General features: G+C 42.8%; 1 protein-coding gene across 1 annotated transcript in view; it reads right to left on the reverse strand.

The window, feature by feature from the left end:
• CSMD1 (CUB and Sushi multiple domains 1) overlaps window positions 1-25,568 on the reverse strand; it is a 2,494,699-nt gene that overhangs the window by 834,916 nt on the left and 1,634,215 nt on the right. The window lies entirely within an intron of this gene.

A 25,568-nucleotide genomic window follows, 5' to 3' on the forward strand; every position in this document is an offset into this window, starting at 1 on the left:
AGTAAGCTCTGGGTCCCACTTGAAGAACAATTAGTGAACGGCTCGTTGAGATCCTTTCTCTGGCAAAGGGAGAAACAAACACCCTGCCAACTTACGCAAAATCCTCTCACTCAGACATCACTGAGAGTTTGGCAGTGATACATGGGGAATCTTAGTCCCATCCTATCCCCACTCATGACACTAACGGACCTTCCAGAACTATGCCTCACAAAATACTCAGAAGTTGGCCTCAAAGTCTCATAGTTAAAACTCATCTCGATTTACTCTTTCTTAGATGCAGACAATAACGGAGATCCATTAGCCCACAACTCCCTACACTCTATACAAAAAGCGCACAGTCGAACTATATACTAACCCCTTATCTGCCCCCCCCTAACCCTCAGAGACAACTGACCTCATTTGAAAAACTGATAGCTTTAAGAGCATCTCCTAAACACCTACTCTCCCAAGTCTACAATATCCTCCAGTCCACAAAATACCCACGAGACAGAGGAAATATCTCAGAATGGAACAGAGATTTTGATACCATATGGACAGAACATAAAATAAAACAAATATATCGTCACTCGCATGGTTTATCCCGGTGCACACGTCTACAAGAAAACTCGTTCAAATTAGTCACCAGGTGGTATCTCACTCCAATTAGACTTAAACAAATGAGTTGCCTCAGTTCTGACAACTGCTGGAGATGCCTCCACTCAAAGGGCACATACCTGCATATGTGGTGGAGCTGTCCAGTAATCCAGCCTTTTTGGTCCGAGATTATAGAACTGATAAAGCACATGTGTGTGTTAGACAAAACCCCATTAACAATTTCCATACTGCTAAACATTAGATTAAACGACATACCCCACGCTAAATAAAGACTCTCCCACTCTCTGCAGTGGCGAAGTCACTGATACCTCAATACTGGAATCAACAGACATCACCCTCCATATCTCAGTGGTTGCACAAAGTAAATCACATCTATCATATGGAGGAGCTTTCCGCCTGGTAATCCAGAACACACACCAAACAAATTCCAAAAGATCTGGAAGGGCTGGGCAATTTATCACTCTCCCTCACCAAAGAGACAAACTGGATCCACAATCGACCTCAACTCAATTCACTTGACTTCAGAATCATCTCATCTCTGTCCTGGAGTGCATCCCCCCTTAACCGCTCCCCCACCTTCCATGATTCCACTCTGTATCGGTAGATACATCTGAAACTTGGTTTGATAAATCATTGCTTGTTACTCCTGCTCTATGTACCGGTAATTTGTAATCTGTGACTACACTGTACTTCAGTTTTGCTTGTTACACTTTGAAAATCGAATAAAAAAGATAATTGAAAAGAAAGAAAGAATTTGCACAATATTGGGCTATCAGTCAGATGTCTGGATAAAGGTGTTGCATTGACCTCACACCAATGCTCTTAAAGGCTATCCTGGTGCACAGCAAGACAGCAGTAGAGGCTGGAATGGAAGTATATCCTCTTCAGAGAGGATTCACACTTTTGTCTCAGACAAAATAATAGCCAGACATTGGCTACCATGTAGAGGCCTTCACAAGGGAATGTCACACAGGTTCTACTCCTGGGATTATGGTGTGGAGTGGTGTAGTGTAGTGTAGGGTACCTGGACTCCTCTAGTTTTCATTTCAGGTACACTAAAAGTTGGAGATTACATTGATTTGTTCACAGCACCAGTGTTATGGCCATTTCTCCAAATTATCCCAGAAGCCCTTTTTCAAAAAGGCAGCACCAGGAAACATGTAACTTGCACCACTGTGAGCAGCCTGTAGCCTACAAAATCTCCAAACTTGTCTCCCATTGAGCACATATGGGGCAGCAATGGTCAGCAATTCCTAAGTGAGCTGCCAGCAGCCGATCTTGATGATTTGTGTCCCCAAGTGCCTTCAGTGTGGCAGAACCTTCCCCAGCCAAGGCATGTACTGTAAATGTATGCATTTTTGCATGTGACGCTCACACTTGATGCTGAATAAATCAAGATACTTTAAATATTTTGTTTCTGTTTTGTTATTTGCATATCATTAACATGTCTACCGATCCTGTGATTTCCATAATTCCACTTTTCCTTCTTGATGTTGCAATTGAAATGTTGAAACAAAATCACAGAATAAAGTGGTCAAAAGGCAAAAGATGCTCAAAACCCCTAATGCTGTAGTGCATTTTTACCTGGGGGAGCAAATCCTGCCCATGTGATCCGTTGCTAACAGAAATCCCCAGGAAAAATGCAAACAATGGAGGATGCTGGCAGCGGACCGCATGTACCACAAAAACATTCTACACAGGTCTTAAAAAACTGAAAATACTCAAAACCCCATATGCTGTAGCACATTACTAACCGGGGGAGCAAATCCCTCACATGTGATCCGTTGCAGCCTGCATCACATGACCCAGTTATAGGTGGGATTCACAGCCTCCTCCCTCCTCCATTGCATGTGTGATTTCACGCTGGAAGTAACTGGGAGTTGCTGACTGTGTGTCGGACTTTATGCACCTATCATAAATTGTCCATCTGGCATAGGTAGGTTAGCGTTAGGTTCTGTGCCACATTGAGATACCTTGACAGGGTGCGCGAGCTCCAGTATGTTCTTGATATAAGAATATATTGCCAAAAGTCTCATTTTTATATCAGTGTGAGCGTTTAGCCATATATTGTCAATTGTATCTACCATTGTAGTGCACCATTTTTTTGTGATTTTCTATTTAAATGTTGAGAATTGTGTTCAGAAACTAATAATCAGAAACTTTTGTATCTATTCAAATTAAAAATAACTACTAGCTCTTTGAAGGAATCTGTCATATTTAATATGTTGTTGTATCTGTACACATCTAGTGATGAGCGACATAGGCAATATTAGAATTCATAATATTTAGCAAATTTTTGCCCGAATATTCACCCTAAATTTTAAATTCGAGAATTCGTGATCTCCAGTCATTATTTACTTGAATGCGAAAATCGTCAATGTAATATATTCGCGATAAAAATTAGCGATTAGAATATTCACGATCAGCACTAAGGGGTAGGCAACTTTCCTATTGGTTACTAGGGATGTTGCTAAGCACCGATATTCACGAATATTCGCGATCAATACTAAATTCTAAATATTCGCTAATTCTCGAAGTGGCGATATTCGCGATAAAAATTTGTGATTTGAATATTCAACACTATACACAGATTGTGATAGATCAGGATAAACTAGGCAGATTGATATATAGTATTATGGAAAAATATTCAGAGTAACTTATATTTCAGTATACAGGAAAAATGCCATGAAGAAAGCACTAGTGGGCAAACACACTTAGTACAAAAAAAACTGAAAGAATTGCATAAAAAGTGCAAATTTGTTTGTGTATTAAAAGGCCTTACAAATAGGGATGAGCGAACCCGAACTGTATAGTTCGGGTTCGTACCGAATTTTGGGGTGTCCGTAACACGGACCCGAACCCGAACATTTTCGTAAAAGTTCGGGTTCGGTGTTCGGCGCTTTCTTGGCGCTTTTTGAAAGGCTGCAAAGCAGCCAATCAACAAGCGTCATACTACTTGCCCCAAGAGGCCATCACAGCCTTGCCTACTATTGGCATGGCTGTGATTGGCCAGTGCAGCATGTGACCCAGCCTCTATATAAGCTTGGGTCACGTAGCGCTGCACGTCACTCTGCTGATTCAAGCATAGGGAGAGGTTGCAGCTGCGACGTTAGGGCGAGTTTAGGCAGATTAACTCCTCCAAAAGACTTCATTCTGTGATCGATCTGCAGCTGTGGATCATTGAAGTGCTATTATTGACTTGCTCCTTTTTTTGAGGCTGCCCAGAGCGTTTTTAGATCACTTTTTTTCTGGAGTGATCGGCGGCCATTTTGTGACTTGTGGTGCACCAGCACGAGCTATCACCAAGTGTATTTAACCATCGATAGTGTGGTTATTTTGTGCTATATCCTACATCAGCTGCAGGCTGAGCCTGTGTCACCGAAGTGCATTTAACCATCAACAGTCTGGTTATTTTTTGGCCATATACTACATCAGCTGCAGGCTGAGCCTGTTTCACCCAAGTGCATTTAACCATCAACAGTCTGATTATTTTTTGGCCATATACTACATCAGCTGCAGGCTGAGCCTGTGTCACCCAAGTGCATTTAACCATCAACAGTGTGGTTATTTTTTGCCCATATATTACATCAGGGGCAAGTTGAGCCTGTCACCCAGCGCCTAAAAAATAGACCTGACATTTCTATTCAACCAAATCTGCACAGTTTTAGCTGGTCAAGTTATTTGTAGTGACCGTCAAAGCAGACTTTTTGTTCTGGGTTGAAAAAGCATTCCCAAATTTGCCATTCTGAAAATAACTAGTTTGTGGTATTTGAGGCGTACTTGAAATCTATCCCAAAAAGAAAATCTTACATTGAAGTTATTGATAGTGTCATTCAGAAAAACCTAAGACACACGCTAGCGTGCTGATAGAAGTGTCATTCTGTGATTAAACCTATTAATGTCACACAGCGCAAAAAAAAACACGTCTCACATCTCTATTCAACCAAATCTGCACAGTTTTAGCTGGTCAAGTTATTTGTAGTGACCGTCAAAGCAGACTTTTTGTTCTGGGTTGAAAAAGCATTCCCAAATTTGCCATTCTGAAAAAAACTAGTTTGTGGTATTTCAGGCCTACTTGAAATCTATCCCAAAAAGAAAATCTTACATTGAAGTTATTGATAGTGTCATTCAGAAAAACCTAAGACACACGCTAGCGTGCTGATAGAAGTGTCATTCTGTGATTAAACCTATAACTGTCACACAGCGCAAAAAAAAACACGTCTCACATCTCTATTCAACCAAATCTGCACAGTTTTAGCTGGTCAAGTTATTTGTAGTGACCGTCAAAGCAGACTTTTTGTTCTGGGTTGAAAAAGCATTCCCAAATTTGCCATTCTGAAAATAACCAGTTTGTGGTATTTCAGGCCTACTTGAAATCTATCCCAAAAAGAAAATCTTACATTGAAGTTATTGATAGTGTCATTCAGAAAAACCTAAGACAGACGCTAGCGTGCTGATAGAAGTGTCATTCTGTGATTAAACCTATAACTGTCACACAGCGCAAAAAAAAAACAGGTCTCACATCTCTATTCAACTAAATCTGCACAGTTTTAGCTGGTCAAGTTATTTGTAGTGACCGTCAAAGCAGACTTTTTGTTCTGGGTTGAAAAAGCATTCCCAAATTTGCCATTCTGAAAATAACTAGTTTCTGGTATTTCAGGCCTACTTGAAATCTATCCCAAAAAGAAATCTTACATTGAAGTTATTGATAGTGTCATTCAGAAAAACCTAAGACACACGCTAGCGTGCTGATAGAAGTGTCATTCTGTGATTAAACCTATAACTGTCACACAGCGCAAAAAAAAACAGGTCTCACATCTCTATTCAACCAAATCTGCACAGTTTTAGCTGGTCAAGTTATTTGTAGTGACCGTCAAAGCAGACTTTTTGTTCTGGGTTGAAAAAGCATTCCCAAATTTGCCATTCTGAAATAGTTTGTGGTATTTCAGGCCTACTTGAAATCTATCCCAAAAAGAAAATCTTACATTGAAGTTATTGATAGTGTCATTCAGAAAAACCTAAGACACACGCTAGCGTGCTGATAGAAGTGTCATTCTGTGATTAAACCTATAACTGTCACACAGCGCAAAAAAAAACAGGTCTCACATCTCTATTCAACTAAATCTGCACAGTTTTAGCTGGTCAAGTTATTTGTAGTGACCGTCAAAGCAGACTTTTTGTTCTGGGTTGAAAAAGCATTCCCAAATTTGCCATTCTGAAAATAACTAGTTTCTGGTATTTCAGGCCTACTTGAAATCTATCCCAAAAAGAAATCTTACATTGAAGTTATTGATAGTGTCATTCAGAAAAACCTAAGACACACGCTAGCGTGCTGATAGAAGTGTCATTCTGTGATTAAACCTATAACTGTCACACAGCGCAAAAAAAAACAGGTCTCACATCTCTATTCAACCAAATCTGCACAGTTTTAGCTGGTCAAGTTATTTGTAGTGACCGTCAAAGCAGACTTTTTGTTCTGGGTTGAAAAAGCATTCCCAAATAGTTTGTGGTATTTCAGGCCTACTTGAAATCTATCCCAAAAAGAAAATCTTACATTGAAGTTATTGATAGTGTCATTCAGAAAAACCTAAGACACACGCTAGCGTGCAGATAGAAGTGTCATTCTGTGATTAAATCTATAACTGTCACACAGCGCAAAAAAAAAACAGGTCTCACATCTCTATTCAACCAAATCTGCACAGTTTTAGCTGGTCAAGTTATTTGTAGTGACCGTCAAAGCAGACTTTTTGTTCTGGGTTGAAAAAGCATTCCCAAATTTGCCATTCTAAAAAATTGTGGTGAACGGGAACAATGAGGAAAACATCTAATAAGGGACGCGGACGTGGACATGGTCGTGGTGGTGTTAGTGGACCCTCTGGTGCTGGGAGAGGACGTGGCCGTTCTGCCACAGCCACACGTCCTAGTGAACCAACTACCTCAGGTCCCAGTAGCCAGCAGAATTTACAGCGATATTTGGTGGGGCCCAATGCCGTTCTAAGGATGGTAAGGCCTGAGCAGGTACAGGCATTAGTCAATTGGGTGGTCGACAGTGAATCCAGCACGTTCACATTATCTCCCACCCAGTCTTCTGCAGAAAGCGCACAGATGGCGCATGCAAACCAAGCCCATCGGTCTGTCACCTTACCCCCATGCATATCAGGGAAACTGTCTGAGCCTCAAGTTATGCAGCAGTCTCTTATGCTGTTTGAAGACTCTGCTGCCAGGGTTTCCCAAGGGCATCCACCTAGCCCTTCCCCAGGGGTGGAAGAGATAGAATGCACTAACGCACAACCACTTATTTTTACTGATGATGAGGACATGGGAATACCACCTCAGCACGTCTCTGATGATGACGAAACACAGGTGCCAACTGCTGCGTCTTTCTGCAGTGTGCAGACTGAACAGGAGGTCAGGGATCAAGACTGGGTGGAAGACGATGCAGGGGACGATGAGGTCCTAGACCCCACATGGAATGAAGGTCATGCCACTGACTTTCACAGTTCGGAGGAAGAGGCAGTGGTGAGACCGAGCCAACAGCGTAGCAAAAGAGGGAGCAGTGGGCAAAATCAGAACACCCGCCGCCAAGAGACTCTGCCTGCTACTGACCGCCGCCATCTGGGACCGAGCACCCCAAAGGCAGCTTCAAGGAGTTCCCTGGCATGGCACTTCTTCAAACAATGTGCTGATGACAAGACCCGAGTGGTTTGCACGCTGTGCCATCACAGCCTGAAGCGAGGCATTAACGTTCTGAACCTTAGCACAACCTGCATGACCAGGCACCTGCATGCAAAGCATGAACTGCAGTGGAGTAAACACCTTAAAAACAAGGAAGTCACTCAGGCTCCCCCTGCTACCTCTTCTGCTGCTGCCGCCTCGGCCTCTTCTGCTGCTGCCGCCGCCTCGGCCTCTTCTGCTGCTGCTGCCGCCGCCTCGGCCTCTTCCTCCGCCTCTGGAGGAACGTTGGCACCTGCCGCCCAGCAAACATGGGATGTACCACCAACACCACCACCTGCGTCACCAAGCATCTCAACCATGTCACACGGCAGCGTTCAGCTCTCCATCTCACAAACATTTGAGAGAAAGCGTAAATTCTCACCTAGCCAACCTCGATCCCTGGCCCTGAATGCCAGCATTTCTAAACTACTGGCCTATGAAATGCTGTCATTTAGGCTGGTGGACACACACAGCTTTAAACAGCTCATGTCACTTGCTGTCCCACAGTATGTTGTTCCCAGCCGCCACTACTTCTCCAAGAGAGCCGTGCCTTCCCTGCACAAACAAGTGTCCGATAAAATCAAGTGTGCACTGCGCAACGCCATCTGTGGCAAGGTCCACCTAACCACAGATACGTGGACCAGTAAGCACGGCCAGGGACGCTATATCTCCCTAACTGCACACTGGGTAAATGTAGTGGCGGCTAGGCCCCAGGCGGAGAAATCTGGAATAGCATCATATCTGTATGAGTAATGATATTTGATAAAAGTTATAGAATTCATTGCATATATAAATAAATGAACCAATGAATAAGAAACTACATGACCGATAACTCAGTGTATAATCTAACAGCTCTGACAGTATTCTCTTTATAGCTGGTGGATTTTGACCCAGCATGATGGTCCATGGGGAACAAAAAAACCTCTGCTAAGGTGTTGCTGCACTTTCCCCTCATGCTGCTTGAATGGATTAGAATTCTTATATACATTTGTATTGCCCAGCATTGCGATAGACCCTGTGGATTTTTAAACGACTCTCGCATTTTTGACAGACTCAAAAGATATGCTGTTCTATTTAGCTTTTTAACTTTAACATATTTGCTTAAATCTTTCCTGTTCAAATGAAAAGAAACTAGACTAAAATTCCCCTATATGGGGCTTCATATAGAAAGTAAAAATGGTATTCATTTTCTTTTTCCTTTTAATGAAAATGTTTTAATTTTTTTAATAACCATGTCACAAAGTAGTTGATTTGGTTACAAAAAAGAAAATATCGCAATCGGACTAGGCAGAAAAATCCAAGTTTTCTAAAATATTAATTTTACAAAACAAAACAACAGTAAAAAACTGTAGTCCGTGTATACCCTAAAAGATAATCAATATGATAGCAGCAGTCCAGATAAAAGGAGCCGGTCCTCTCTCCTGTGTATAGTAATAGAAAGAAATAGGTTCTGGTCCGCGCTTCTCCCAGCAGAAAGTAGCCACTTGTACACACTTGTTTCTCACAGGCAGACGCCCTTTTCCTTACTCCAGCAAGATCTCATACACTCCAGCACCTTCAAAAGAACGGCAACATAGTGCAGCATCCACGGTACTTTTGAATGAAATTCTATTTATTGAACTCACAAATAGGGATGAGCGAACCCGAACTGTATAGTTCGGGTTCGTACCGAATTTTGAGGTGTCCGTGACACGGACCCGAACCCGAACATTTTCGTAAAAGTCTGGGTTCGGGTTCGGTGTTCGGCGCTTTCTTGGCGCTTTTTGAAAGGCTGCAAAGCAGCCAATCAACAAGTGTCATACAACTTGCCCCAAGAGGCCATCACAGCCTTGCCTACTATTGGCATGGCTGTGATTGGCCAGTGCAGCATGTGACCCAGCCTCTATATAAGCTTGGGTCACGTTGCGCTGCACGTCACTCTGCTGATTCAAGCATAGGGAGAGGTTGCAGCTGCGACGTTAGGGCGAGATTAGGCAGATTAACTCCTCCAAAAGACTTCATTCTGTGATCGATCTGCAGCTGTGGAGCATTGAAGTGCTAATATTGACTTGCTCACTTTTTTGAGGCTGCCCAGAGCGTTGTTAGATCACTATTTTTCTGGGGTGATCGGCAGCCATTTTGTGACTTGTGGTGCGCCAGCACAAGCTATCACCAAGTGTATTTAACCATCGATAGTGTGGTTATTTTGTGCTATATCCTACATCAGCTGCAGGCTGAGCCTGTGTCACCGAAGTGCATTTAACCATCAACAGTCTGGTTATTTTTTGGCCATATACTACATCTGGTGCAGGCTGAGCCTGTGTCACCGAAGTGCATTTAACCATCAACAGTCTGGTAATTTTTTAGCCATATACTACATCTGGTGCAGGCTGAGCCTGTGTCACCCAAGTGCATTTAACCATCAACAGTGTGGTTATTTTTTGGCCATATACTACATCAGGGGCAAGTTGAGCCTGTCACCCAGCGCCTAAAAAATAGACCTGACATTTCTATTCAACCAAATCTGTACTGTTTTAGCTGGTCAAGTTATTTGTAGTGACCGTAAAAGCACACTTTTTGTTCTGGGTTGAAAAACTATTCCCAAATTTGCCATTCTCAAAATAACTAGTTTCTGGTATATGAGGCCTACTTGAAATCTATCCCAAAAAGGATATCTTACATTGAAGGTGCTGATAGTGTCATTCAGAAAAACCTAAGACACACGCTACCGTGCAGATAGAAGTCTGATTCTGTAATTAAACCTATACCTGTCACACAGCGCAAAAAAAAACAGGCCTCACATTTCTATTCAACCAAATCTGTACTGTTTTAGCTGGTCAAGTTATTTCTAGTGACCGTAAAAGCACATTTTTTTTTCTGGGTTGAAAAACTATTCCCAAATTTGCCATTCTCAAAATAACTAGTTTCTGGTATTTGAGGCCTACTTGAAATCTATCCCAAAAAGGATATCTTACATTGAAGGTACTGATAGTGTCATCAGAAAAACCTAAGAGACACGCTACCGTGCAGATAGAAGTCTGATTCTGTGATTAAACCTATACATGTCTCACAGCGCAAAAAAAAACAGGCCTCACATTTCTATTCAACCAAATCTGTACTGTTTTAGCTGGTCAAGTTATTTGTAGTGACCGTAAAAGCACTTTTTTTTTTCTGGGTTGAAAAACTATTCCCAAATTTGCCATTCTCAAAATAACTAGTTTCTGGTATTTGAGGCCTACTTGAAATCTATCCCAAAAAGGATATCTTACATTGAAGGTACTGATAGTGTCATCAGAAAAACCTAAGAGACACGCTACCGTGCAGATAGAAGTCTGATTCTGTGATTAAACCTATACATGTCTCACAGCGCAAAAAAAAACAGGCCTCACATTTCTATTCAACCAAATCTGTACTGTTTTAGCTGGTCAAGTTATTTCTAGTGACCGTAAAAGCACATTTTTTTTTCTGGGTTGAAAAACTATTCCCAAATTTGCCATTCTCAAAATAACTAGTTTCTGGTATTTGAGGCCTACTTGAAATCTATCCCAAAAAGGATATCTTACATTGAAGGTACTGATAGTTTCATTCAGAAAAACCTAAGACACACGCTGCCGTGCAGATAGAAGTCTGATTCTGTGATTAAACCTATACCTGTCACACAGCGCAAAAAAAAACAGGCCTCACATTTCTATTCAACCAAATCAGTACTGTTTTAGCTGGTCAAGTTATTTCTAGTGACCGTAAAAGCACATTTTTTTTCTGGGTTGAAAAACTATTCCCAAATTTGCCATTCTCAAAATAACTAGTTTCTGGTATTTGAGGCCTACTTGAAATCTATCCCAAAAAGGATATCTTACATTGAAGGTACTGATAGTGTCATTCAGAAAAACCTAAGACACACGCTACCGTGCAGATAGAAGTCTGATTCTGTGATTAAACCTATACCTGTCACACAGCGCAAAAAAAAACAGGCCTCACATTTCTATTCAACCAAATCTGTACTGTTTTAGCTGGTCAAGTTATTTCTAGTGACCGTAAAAGCACTTTTTTTTTTCTGGGTTGACAAACTATTCCCAAATTTGCCATTCTCAAAATAACTAGTTTCTGGTATTTGAGGCCTACTTGAAATCTATCCCAAAAAGGATATCTTACATTGAAGGTACTGATAGTGTCATTCAGAAAAACCTAAGACACACGCTGCCGTGCAGATAGAAGTCTGATTCTGTGATTAAACCTATACCTGTCACACAGCGCAAAAAAAAACAGGCCTCACATTTCTATTCAACCAAATCAGTACTGTTTTAGCTGGTCAAGTTATTTCTAGTGACCGTAAAAGCACATTGTTTTTCTGGGTTGAAAAACTATTCCCAAATTTGCCATTCTCAAAATAACTAGTTTCTGGTATTTGAGGCCTACTTGAAATCTATCCCAAAAAGGATATCTTACATTGAAGGTACTGATAGTGTCATTCAGAAAAACCTAAGACACACGCTACCGTGCAGATAGAAGTCTGATTCTGTGATTAAACCTATACCTGTCACACAGCGCAAAAAAAAACAGGCCTCACATTTCTATTCAACCAAATCTGTACTGTTTTAGCTGGTCAAGTTATTTCTAGTGACCGTAAAAGCACTTTTTTTTTTCTGGGTTGACAAACTATTCCCAAATTTGCCATTCTCAAAATAACTAGTTTCTGGTATTTGAGGCCTACTTGAAATCTATCCCAAAAAGGATATCTTACATTGAAGGTGCTGATAGTGTCATTCAGAAAAACCTAAGACACACGCTACCGTGCAGATAGAAGTCTGATTCTGTGATTAAACCTATACCTGTCACACAGCGCAAAAAAAAAACAGGCCTCACATTTCTATTCAACCAAATCTGTACTGTTTTAGCTGGTCAAGTTATTTCTAGTGACCGTAAAAGCACACTTTTTGTTCTGGGTTGAAAAACTATTCCCAAATTTGCCATTCTCAAAATTGTGGTGAACAGGAACAATGAGGAAAACATCTAATAAGGGACGCGGACGCGGACGTGGACATGGTCGTGGTGGTGTTAGTGGACACTCTGGTGCTGGGAGAGGACGTGGCCGTTCTACCACAGCCACACGTCCTAGTGAACCAACTACCTCAGGTCCCAGTAGCCAGCAGAATTTACAGCGATATTTGGTGGGGCCAAATGCCGTTCTAAGGATGGTAAGGCCTGAGCAGGTACAGGCATTAGTCAATTGGGTGGCCAACAGTGGATCCAGCACGTTCACATTATCTTCCACCCAGTCTTCTGCAGAAAGCGCACAGATGGCGCATGAAAACCAAGCCCATCGGTCTGTCACATCACCCCCATGCATATCAGGGAAACTGTCTGAGCCTCAAGTTATGCAGCAGTCTCTTATGCTGTTTGAAGACTCTGCTGCCAGGGTTTCCCAAGGGCATCCACCTAGCCCTTCCCCAGGGGTGGAAGAGATAGAATGCACTAACGCACAACCACTTACTGTATTTTTCCTGATGATGAGGACATGGGAATACCACCTCAGCACGTCTCTGATGATGACGAAACACAGGTGCCAACTGCTGCGTCTTTCTGCAGTGTGCAGACTGAACAGGAGGTCAGGGATCAAGACTGGGTGGAAGACGATGCAGGGGACGATGAGGTCCTAGACCCCACATGGAATGAAGGTCGTGCCACTGACTTTCACAGTTCGGAGGAAGAGGCAGTGGTGAGACCGAGCCAACAGCGTAGCAAAAGAGGGAGCAGTGGGCAAAATCAGAACACCCGCCGCCAAGAGACTCCGCCTGCTACTGACCGCCGCCATCTGGGACCGAGCACCCCAAAGGCAGCTTCAAGGAGTTCCCTGGCATGGCACTTCTTCAAACAATGTGCTGACGACAAGACCCGAGTGGTTTGCACGCTGTGCCATCAGAGCCTGAAGCGAGGCATTAACGTTCTGAACCTTAGCACAACCTGCATGACCAGGCACCTGCATGCAAAGCATGAACTGCAGTGGAGTAAACACCTTAAAAACAAGGAAGTCACTCAGGCTCCCCCTGCTACCTCTTCTGCTGCTGCCGCCTCGGCCTCTTCTGCTGCCGCCGCCTCGGCCTCTTCTGCTGCTGCTGCCGCCGCCTCGGCCTCTTCCTCTGCCTCTGGAGGAACATTGGCACCTGCCGCCCAGCAAACATGGGATGTACCACCAACACCACCACCTGCGTCACCAAGCATCTCAACCATGTCACACGGCAGCGTTCAGCTCTCCATCTCACAAACATTTAAAAGAAAGCGTAAATTCCCACCTAGCCACCCTCGATCACTGGCCCTGAATGCCAGCATTTCTAAACTACTGGCCTATGAAATGCTGTCATTTAGGCTGGTGGACACACACAGCTTCAAACAGCTCATGTCACTTGCTGTCCCACAGTATGTTGTTCCCAGCCGCCACTACTTCTCCAAGAGAGCCGTGCCTTCCCTGCACAAACAAGTGTCCGATAAAATCAAGTGTGCACTGCGCAACGCCATCTGTGGCAAGGTCCACCTAACCACAGATACGTGGACCAGTAAGCACGGCCAGGGACGCTATATCTCCCTAACTGCACACTGGGTAAATGTAGTGGCGGCTGGGCCCCAGGCGGAGAGCTGTTTGGCGCACGTCCTTCCGCCGCCAAGGATCGCAGGGCAACATTCTTTGCCTCCTGTCTCCTCCTCCTCCTACTCAGCTTCCTCCTCCTCTTCTTCCACCTGCTCATCCAGTCAGCCACACACCTTCACCACCAACTTCAGCACAGCCCGGGGTAAACGTCAGCAGGCCATTCTGAAACTCATATGTTTGGGGGACAGGCCCCACACCGCACAGGAGTTGTGGCGGGGTATAGAACAACAGACCGACGAGTGGTTGCTGCCGGTGAGCCTCAAGCCCGGCCTGGTGGTGTGCGATAATGGGCGAAATCTCGTTGCAGCTCTGGGACTAGCCGGTTTGACGCACATCCCTTGCCTGGCGCATGTGCTGAATTTGGTGGTGCAGAAGTTCATTCGCAACTACCCCGACATGTCAGAGCTGCTGCATAAAGTGCGGGCCGTCTGTTCGCGCTTCCGGCGTTCACACCCTGCCGCTGCTCGCCTGTCTGCGCTACAGCGTAACTTCGGCCTTCCCGCTCACCGCCTCATATGCGACGTACCCACCAGGTGGAACTCCACCTTGCATATGCTGGACAGACTGTGCGAGCAGCAGCAGGCCATAGTGGAGTTTCAGCTGCAGCACGCACGGGTCAGTCGCACTGTGGATCAGACACACTTCACCACCAATGACTGGGCCTCCATGCGAGACCTGTGTGCCCTGTTGCGCTGTTTCGAGTACTCCACCAACATGGCCAGTGGCGATGACGCCGTTATCAGCGTTACAATACCACTTCTATGTCTCCTTGAGAAAACACTTAGGGAGATGATGGAAGAGGAGGTGCCCCAGGAGTAAGAGGAGGAAGAGGGGTCATTTTTAGCACTTTCAGGCCAGTCTCTTCGAAGTGACTCAGAGGGAGGTTTTTTGCAACACCAGAGGCCAGGTACAAATGTGGCCAGACAGGGCCCACTACTGGAGGACGAGGAGGACAAGGATGAGGTGGAGGAGGATGAGGATGAAACATGTTCACAGCGGGGTGGCACCCAAAGCAGCTCGGGCCCATCACTGGTGCGTGGCTGGGGGAAAACACAGGACGATGACGATACGCCTCCCACAGAGGACAGCTTGGCCTGGCACACATGAGCGACTACATGCTACAGTGCCTGCGCAACGACAGCAGAGTTGCCCACATTTTAACATGTGCGGACTACTGGGTTGCCACCCTGCTGGATCCCCGGTACAAAGACAATGTACCTTACTTCCTACACTGGAGCGTGATAGGAAGATGCGCGAGTACAAGCGCACGTTGGTAGACGCGCTACTGAGAGCATTCCCAAATGTCACAGGGGAACCAGTGGAAGCCCAAGGCGAAGGCAGAGGAGGAGCAAGAGGTCGCCAACGCAGCTGTGTCACGGCCAGCTCCTCTGAGGGCAGGGTTAGCATGGCAGAGATGTGGAAAAGTTTTGTCAACACACCACAGCTAACTGCACCACCACCTGATACGGAACGTGTTAGCAGGAGGCAACATTTCACTAACATGGTGGAACAGTACCTGTGCACAGCCCTCCACGGACTGACTGATGGTTCGGCCCATCAACTTCTGGGTCTCCAAATTGTCCACGTGGCCAGAGCTAGCCTTTTATGCCTTGGAGGTGCTGGCCTGCCCGGCGGCCAGCGTTTTGTCTGAACGTGTATTCAGCACGGCAGGGGGCGTCATTACAGACAAACGCAGCCGCCTGTCTACAGCCAATGTGGACAAGCTGACGTTCATAAAAATGAACCAGGCATGGATCCCACAGGACCTGTCCATCCCTTGTGCAGATTAGATATTAACTACCTCCCCTTAACAATATATTATTCTACTTCAGGGCACTTCATCATTCAATACTATTTTTAATTTCATTTTACCATTATATTGTGGGGCAACCCAAAGTTGAATGAACCTCTCCTCTGTCTGGGTGCCGGGGCCTAAATGTGTGACAGTGGCCTGTTCCAGTGGTGGGTGACGTGAAGCCTGATTCTCTGCTATGACATGAAGACTTATTCTGTGCTGACATGAAGCCAGATTCTCTGTTACGCGACCTCTCTCCTCTGCCTGGGTGCCTGGGCCTAAATATGTGACAGTGGCCTGTTCCAGTGGTGGGTGACGTGAAGCCTGATTCTCTGCTATGACATGAAGACAGATTCTGCGCTGACATCAGGCCAGATTCTCTGTTACGGGACCTCTCTCCTCTGCCTGGGTGCCTGGGCCTAAATATGTGACAGTGGCCTGTTCCAGTGGTGGGTGACGTGAAGCCTGATTCTCTGCTATGACATGAAGACTGATTCTGCGCTGACATAAGGCCAGATTCTCTGTTACGGGACCTCTCTCCTCTGTCTGGTTGCCGGGGCCTAAATATGTGACAGTGGCCTGTTCCAGTGGTGGGTGACGTGAAGCCTGATTCTCTGCTATGACATGAAGACAGATTCTGTGCTGACATCAGGCCAGATTCTCTGTTACGGGACCTCTCTCCTCTGCCTGGGTGCCTGGGCCTAAATGTGTGACAGTGGCCTGTTCCAGTGGTGGGTGACGTGAAGCCTGATTCTCTGCTATGACATGAAGACAGATTCTGCGCTGACATAAGGCGAGATTCTCTGTTACGGGACCTCTCTCCTCTGCCTGGGTGCCTGGGCCTAAATGTGTGACAGTGGCCTGTTCCAGTGGTGGGTGACGTGAAGCCTGATTCTCTGCTATGACATGAAGACAGATTCTGTGCTGACATCAGGCCAAATTCTCTGTTACGGGACCTCTCTCCTCTGCCTGGGTGCCTGGGCCTAAATATGTGACAGTGGCCTGTTCCAGTGGTGGGTGACGTGAAGCCTGATTCTCTGCTATGACATGAAGACTGATTCTGCGCTGATATAAGGCCAGATTCTCTGTTACGGGACCTCTCTCCTCTGTCTGGGTGCCGGGGCCTAAATATGTGACTGTGGCCTGTTCCAGTGGTGGGTGACGTGAAGCCTGATTCTCTGCTATGACATGAAGACAGATTCTGTGCTGACATCAGGCCAGATTCTCTGTTACGGGACTTCTCTCCTCTGCCTGGGTGCCTGGGTCTAAATGTGTGACAGTGGCCTGTTCCAGTGGTGGGTGACGTGAAGCCTGATTCTCTGCTATGACATGAAGACAGATTCTGCGCTGACATAAGGCCAGATTCTCTGTTACGGGACCTCTCTCCTCTGCCTGGGTGCCTGGGCCTAAATGTGTGACAGTGGCCTGTTCCAGTGGTGGGTGACGTGAAGCCTGATTCTCTGCTATGACATGAAGACAGATTCTGTGCTGACATCAGGCCAGATTCTCTGTTACGGGACCTCTCTCCTCTGCCTGGGTGCCTGGGCCTAAATATGTGACAGTGGCCTGTTCCAGTGGTGGGTGACGTGAAGCCTGATTCTCTGCTATGACATGAAGACTGATTCTGCGCTGATATAAGGCCAGATTCTCTGTTACGGGACCGCTCTCCTCTGTCTGGGTGCCGGGGCCTAAATATGTGATAGTGGCCTCTTCCAGTGGTGGGTGACATGAAGCCAGATTCTCTGCTATGGCATGAAGAGACTGATTCTCTGCTGACATGAACCCATATTCTTTGCTATAGCATGAAGAGACTGATTCTCTGCTGACGTGAAGACAGATTCTCTGCTATGGGACCTCTGTCCAATTGATATTGGGTCATTTTTATTTTTTTAATTTTTATTTTAATTCATTTCCCTATCCACATTTGTTTGCAGGGGATTTACCTACATGTTGCTGCCTTTTGCAGCCCTCTAGCTCTTTCCTGGGCTGTTTTACAGCCTTTTTAGTGCCCAAAAGTTCGGGTCCCCATTGACATCAATGGGGTTCGGGTTCGGGATGAAGTTCGGGTCGGGTTCGGATCCCGAACCCGAACATTTCCGGGAAGTTCGGCCGAACTTCTCGAACCCGAACATCCAGGTGTTCGCTCAACTCTACTCACAAACAAGCACTTGAAATCAGCATTTAAAATATTCAGTCAGTCCGCTGTCCGCCCGACCCGGGTTTCGCCCAATGGCTTCGTCAGGGGCTCTACATAGCATAACACCGGCACCTATTTATGTCCTCCATTAATCACTTTTGTGTCAAAACTTCGTATATCGGGGTCAATGCTTTTTTCGGACAATTAGGTTACTGCAACTTCCATATAAATAGCATCATATACCATTAAAAAACTCACAATTGACATATTATAAAACAAAGATATCCTCTATAAAATATTATATATTCCCTAAAATTCATAAATAGAATAAACACTTAATTATTCACAGGTTCCAGGCAATTACCCTTCCCTAGTTCTATAGCTATATACCAGTAAGGGTGATATTTAAAACTACCTATATAAAAACTACCTATATAGAAAAACTACCTATATAGAAAAACTACCTATATAAAAATCCTACATAGCTGCTCTGATGTCCTAATCAATATTCAACCCACTTGGTTGGAGGGTGCTTATGTCATAAATCCACTGCGCTTCTTTTTTATTTATCTGTTTGACAGGGTCACCAACCCTCCAATGTTTCACAACTCGTTCCACAGCCATGAATTTGAGACCAAAAGTTTTTTTTTGATGGAAGCTTTTAAAATGTGCCGAGACACTATGTGTCTCTAATCCTCTCTTGATGTTACCAATATGTTCACTTACTCAGATTTTTAGTTTTCGTAAGGTTCTCCCTACATATTGTAAACCGCAGGGGCACTCTAGAACATAGATCACACCTGCAGTTTCACAAGGCATATTACCCTTAATTCTAAACTCCTTTTTGTTCACTACAGACACAAGTTTATTTTCATTCAGAATTCTTTTGGTTTCCTTATTCCTATTCTTGCAGCCAGTACAGAAGCCACACCATGTAAAACGGTCAGTCTCTCTGGTGGTCTTTGTTTGTTTTTCCATGCAGCTATGTACGATTTTATTTCTTAAAACAGGTGCCCTTTTAAAAATAAATGGGGGTTTTTTAGGGACTAAATCACCAATGACAGGGTCGTTTTTCAAGATGTTCCAATTTTTTCCTATTATTTTTTTAATCTCTGGACAAGCTGAGGAATATGTTGTCAGTAATGCATATTTGTATCGATTATTTCCAGATTGTTAGTTTTCATAGTTGCTAATTTGTATTCTCTAGTATCTGTACTTTCTCTAACTTCCTCTCTCTGTCTTTCTAATAAATCTGCTGTGTACCCCTTTTCCTTGAACCTTTTCAGGACAACTTCACTTTGTGCATCATAATCCTCTAGTTTTGTACAATTCCGTTTCATACGTTGGAATTGGCCTTTCGGGATGTTTTTAATCCATGGATGGTAGTGTCAGCTACTACTGTCAATATAGCTATTTCTGTCAGTAGCTTTAAAATAAGTGATGGTTCGTATCTCACCTTGATGGAGGGAGATTTCCAAATCTAAAAACTGTATTTTTTCTTTACTGATATTTTCTGTGAAAACGATGTTCCACATATTATCATTAATATATGTAATAAATTCCCTTAAAGCTGACTCCTCCCCCTGCCATATGCAAAGGCAGTCATCTATGAATCTCTTCCATACAAATAGCTTTCCCTTTATTCTAGATGAAAATAGCAAACTATCAATATATTTATATTCCCAATAGGCCATAAAAAGGTTCGCAAAACTTGGTGCGATTTTCGCACCCATTGCGACTCCAGAAATCTGCACATAAAAATCCTCCTCAAATCAAAAATAATTGTGCTTTAAACAATAATTGATGCAGTCTAAAATGAAGTTTTTTTGAGCCTCATCCATCTGATTATCCTGGTCCATAAAAAACTTTACACTGGAAATCCCAATCTCTATAGGTATTATTGTATACAGGGATGTGACATCCACAGTCATGAGTATAGTGTCCTCTGTAACCTGGCCAAAATTATTTAAAACCTCAAGCACTTGTCCTGTATCTTTCAAATAGGAATTGGTTTTTGGTACATATCTCTGCAAATAAGTATCTATATATTCAGAGACTCTGCTAGTAATTGAATCCATGAAAAGAAAAAAACTTGGTGTTTACTAGGTAAAGCATACCCTCAAATTAGGGAATTCCAAAATCCGCCCCTCATTTGTAATAAGAAAAACCCTAGCTACAGAGATAAGCTAGTACGAGCGGATATTGGAAGCACCCGTGGTACTCTTAAACAAGGGGTCCTGGCTACACAGCGGAAGGGTACGTTTCCATGTCTCCATTGTTTCCAGTGCTCTAATGTCATCAAAGGGCCCAATGTTCACCACCCACATACTGGACGCTCACATGCAGTTGATGGCTTTTTCACTTGTGAATCAGCCAACGTTATATATCTAATAAAATGTCCCTGTGGGTTACTTTACATTGGGGAAACTATGCAGAGCGTCAAAGACCGCATTGGAAAACATAAATCCACCATTAGGACGAAAAATTTGCTTTTACCAGTTCCCTCCCATTTCGATAAGTTTCATCATACAGTCGCTCAATTAAAATTTCAGGTGATAGAGCAGATTTCTAGACCCAGACGGGGTGGCGACATTAAAAAATTACTTTTGCGTCGGGAGGCGTACTGGATTCATACCCTTGATACCCTATATCCGAGAGGCCTCAACCGCGACTATGAAATTATGCATATCTGACTTCTTGTAGTGCTATTTTTTCTGTTCATCTCAATTTTACTGATTTTTATAATCTTTTTTGCATTATTATATTTTTTCCAGACATCTACCATATAAATGAAGGAGTCCCTCAGCTGTATTGGTATTTAACAACATTATTTCGTTTTCATTACGATTGACATGTATTTTGTTACCTGTTGCGCTTTTTGATTCCCTGATTGACTACCTTGATTTTGTTACCATGTGACCATGTACATACCGCCCCTATTATGGGCGTTCACATCACTGTGATTTTCCTTTCCTCAATCATTGATACGCATATATATATGAGTTGCTGAACATGTATATTTATCTGTTTGTTGAGAAAGGCAATTGAGCCGAAACGCGTCCCTTTGATGGACTATTGTTACAGGCAATAAAACTTTGCAAGCATTGAAGACTCGTCTGCTGGGATTTTTCTTTTCATCACACGTGGTAATTATCCTATCCCGTGCGGCGAGCACCTCAGCGTGTGCCGGCCAAACCTCTTGCTACAATAGTAATTGAATCCAGACCAGAGACAATTGGTCTTCCCGGAGCAAATTTTCCCCACGAATGCATCAAAGGAGTTACCACAGCATTGATGAAAGAGAAGGAAACAAAAGCTCTAAGCACCCCAAAGAGAAAGAAAAAAGATATAGGGGAAAGAGAGGAGGAAAACAACACAGTAAGCCTATTAGCCAAAAAGGGACGCGAGATGATTTAGGGATTTATAACCTGAGCTCATATGAACTTACTGAGAATGAAAAGAAAGTGTTGAACAAGGGATTAAAATTTGCTCCAACACATAAAGGAAACAAATTTGAGGTGTATTTGGACGTTCAAAGATACATGAGAAAGCTAAATCTATGTAAATATTTGATAAAAAATCCCATACAGGACTTACAGTCGTAGGATGGCCATATGCATACCAATTTTTTGAAATAAATCCACTTTTTTCCTGTTAATTAGGACAATGACTGTCTGAATGCATTTAAGAGAGGAGGGTTGAAAGGATTGGAGAATACTTATGGCAGCAGGAATATGAAACATAACTTGACAAAAAAAGATAGGTAAACACTAGTGAATCTAGAAAACAATCAAAATATAGTAATAAAACCAGCAGACAAGGGTGGGGGGATTGTTATTTTAGATAAAGGGGGATATCAAAAGGAGATGAATAGAATCCTCAGTGATGAGACCACATATAAAAAACTGAAAGGAAATCCAACGAATCAATACAGAAAGGAACTGAAAGTGTTGTTAGATAAAGGGAGAAATCATGGTATTCTAAATAAGAAAGAACACAAATATCTTAATAATCCACACCCCTGAATGCCTGTGATATATTATCTCCCCAAGATACATAAAGATCCAAAAAAAACTCTGGGAAGACCAATTCTCTGGTCTGGATTCAATTACTAGCAGAGTCTCTGAATATATAGATACTTATTTGCAGAGATATGTACCAAAAACCAATTCCTATTTGAAAGATACAGGACAAGTGCTTGAGCTTTTAAAGAATTTTGGCCAGGTTACAGAGGACACTATACTCATGACTGTGGATGTCACATCCCTGTATACAATAATACCTATAGAGATTGGGATTTCCAGTGTAAAGTTTTTTATGGACCAGGATAATCAAATGGATGAGGCTCAAAAAAAACTTCATTTTAGACTGCACAAATTATTTTTTAAAGCACAATTATTTTTGGTTTGAGGAGGATTTTTATGTGCAGATTTCCGGAGTCACAATGGGTGTGAAATTCGCACCAAGTTTTGCGAACCTTTTTATGGCCTATTGGGAATATAAATATATTGATAGTTTGCTATTTTCATCTAGAATAAAGGGAAAGCTATTTGTATGGAAGAGATTCATAGATGACTGCCTTTGCATATGGCAGGGGGAGGAGTCAGCTTTAAGGGAATTTATAGAATATATTAATGAAAATATGTGGAACATCGTTTTCACAGAAAATATCAGTAAATAAAAAATACAGTTTTTAGATTTAAAAATCTCCCTCCATCAAGGTGAGATACGAACCATCACTTATTTTAAAGCCACTGACAGAAATAGCTATATTGACAGTAGTAGCTGACACTACCATCCATGGATTAAAAACATCCCAAAAGGCCAATTCCAACATATGAAACGGAATTGTACAAAACTAGAGGATTATGATGCACAAAGTGAAGTTGTCCTGAAAAGGTTCAAGGAAAAGGGGTACGCAGCAGATTTATTAGAAAGACAGAGAGAGGAAGTTAGAGAAAGTACAGATACTAGAGAATACAAATTCGCAACTATGAAAACTAACAGTCTGGAAAATAATCGATACAAATATGCATTCCTGACAACATATTCCTCAGCTTGTCCAGAGATTAAAAAAATAATAGGAAAAAATTGGAACATCTTGAAAAACGACCCTGTCATTGGTGATTTAGTCCCTAAAAAAAACCCATTTATTTTTAAAAGGGCACCTGTTTCAAGAAATAAAATCGTACATAGCTGCATGGAAAAACAAACAAAGACCACCAGAGAGACTAACCGTTTTACATGGTGTGGCTTCTGTACTGGCTGCAAGAATAGGAATAAGGAAACCAAAAGAATTCTGAATGAAAATAAACTTGTGTCTGTAGTGAACAAAAAGGAGTTTAGAATTAAGGGTAATATGTCTTGTAAAACCGCAGGTGTGATCTATGTCCTAGAGTGCCCCTGCGGTTTACAATATGTAGGCAGAACCTTACGAAAACGAAAAATCAGAGTAAGTGAACATATTGGTAACATCAAGAGAGGATTAGAGACACATAGTGTCTCGGCACATTTTAAAAGCTTCCTTAAAAAAAAAACTTTTGGTCTCAAATTTATGGCTGTGGAACGGGTTCTGAAACATTGGAGGGTTGGTGACCCTGTCAAACAGATAAATAAAAAAGAAGCGCAGTGGATTTATGACATGAGCACCCTCCAACCAAGTGGGTTGAATATTGATTGGGACATCAGATCAGCTATGTAGGATTTTTATATAGGTAGTTTTTCTATATAGGTAGTTTTTCTATATAGGTAGTTTTTTCTATATAGGTAGTTTTTTTATATAGGTAGTTTTAAATATCACCCTTACTGGTATATAGCTATAGAACTAGGGAACAGTAATTGCCTGGAACCTGTGAATAATTAAGTGTTTATTCTATTTATGAATTTTAGGGAATATATAATATTTTATAGAGGATTTCTTTGTTTTATAATATTAGCTTTCAATGTATGTCAATTGTGAGTGTTTTAATGGTATATGATGTTATTTATATGGAAGTTGCAATAACCTAATTGTCCGGAAAAAGCATTGACCCCGATATACAAGGTTTTGACACAGAAGTGATTAATGGAGGACATAAATAGGTGCCGGTGTTATGCTATGTAGAGCCCCTGACGAAGCCATTGGGCGAAAACCCGGGTCGGGCGGACAGCGGACTGACTGAATATTTTAAATGCTGATTTCAAGTGCTTGTTTGTGAGTACAATAAATAGAATTTCATTCAAAAGTACCGTGGATGCTGCACTATGTTGCCGTTCTTTTGAAGGTGCTGGAGTGTATGAGATCTTGCTGGGCAGCGTGGAGTAAGGAAAAGGGCGTCTGCCTGTGAGAAACAAAGTACCTGTGTGTACAAGTGGCTACTTTCTGCTGGGAGAAGCTGGTCCGCCAGAACCTATTTCTTTCTAAAATATTATATTGCCATCACACGTGTTAGTGCTGGTACTTTCTTCTCCACAGTCACACTAGAAGTTGATTTATATTAGATCCAAAGTTCAGATGTTTGTAACCCTGATACAGCCTCTAAAATGTATTGTTATTATGACACTGTGAAACAAAGTTAATTCTATATGATCTAAAGGAAAGTTAAAATCCTTGATAAAGTCAATTTCAAAATAACACTATGGAATGCTTTTTAAAAGGATTCTCAGAGTTATAAGAAACTCCCTCAGTGACCCCAAATGTGATAACATAAACTTGTCAGTCAGTGTCCTGCTGCTTCCAGCGCTGCATCTCCATTCTTTACCTCCAGGGTCTATTTACAGGCTACAGCAGGAACAAAGCTATTATCAGTACATGACCACTGCAGCCTTTCACAGCCCTCAGTAATAAACCACATGAACCTGTTCTAACGTAAATGGAAATCGGAGGTGAGAACAAGAGCTGCAATGCTGGAAGCCATGGGGAACTGAATGGCGAGTATATATATTCTTCCATTATTTCACCAACTTACCTGTTCGCGCTCGAGCGCTGCAGTCTGGGGAAGCGGGGCAGAACGAGTCGGGTGAGACATGCTGCTGGGCCGTGCCCCACGTGACACACTGCCTAGGCACGCCCCTGATGACAGCACTCGATTTGTTCCTCCTTGCAGAGGATGCACGCTGAGAGAGGTTATTATGTTATTTGGTTTAGTTGTGTCTGGTTTTGCTTTAGACCGAGTGATAGTTTCATGTTTATCGTATTCAAATTTTTATATTGTGTATATGTAACTACTTGATGTACAGTGCTATGGAATTAATGGCACTTTCAAATAAATTTTTATTAATAATAATAATAATAATTAGAAATGAGCGAATTGAAGCTGACAAAGTGGAATTTGTTCCAAATTTTAGGAAAAATTCAATTTGATACAGCCATTAAAGACTTGATTGTGGTGAAAAAATGATCTATAAGTGCAGGGAAAGGATAGGGAGGAATCATTCCACAGCATTTGTGTAGAACAGGGTTCAGTAGGGGAAGTTACAGACTGGGTAATAGGAACAATCCTGTTACCCCTTGCTGCATTGACTGGGGATTAGCAAGGAACAGCGGCGCCACAGAAACAGTGCTTGGAAGGCATAAGCCCACCTCCGAGTACTCAAATTCCTCATTTGCATATTTTTGAAAGTTGCTTTTTCGGCCATACCAGACCTACTACATGAGAAATAAAGGTATGGTTTTTGTCTGTGTCTTCAGCCCTAACAGTCTATATGCCTCATAAGGTCGGCTTGAA

This window comes from Bufo bufo, chromosome 4, assembly GCF_905171765.1.
Source record: "Bufo bufo chromosome 4, aBufBuf1.1, whole genome shotgun sequence".
NCBI lineage: Eukaryota > Metazoa > Chordata > Amphibia > Anura > Bufonidae > Bufo > Bufo bufo.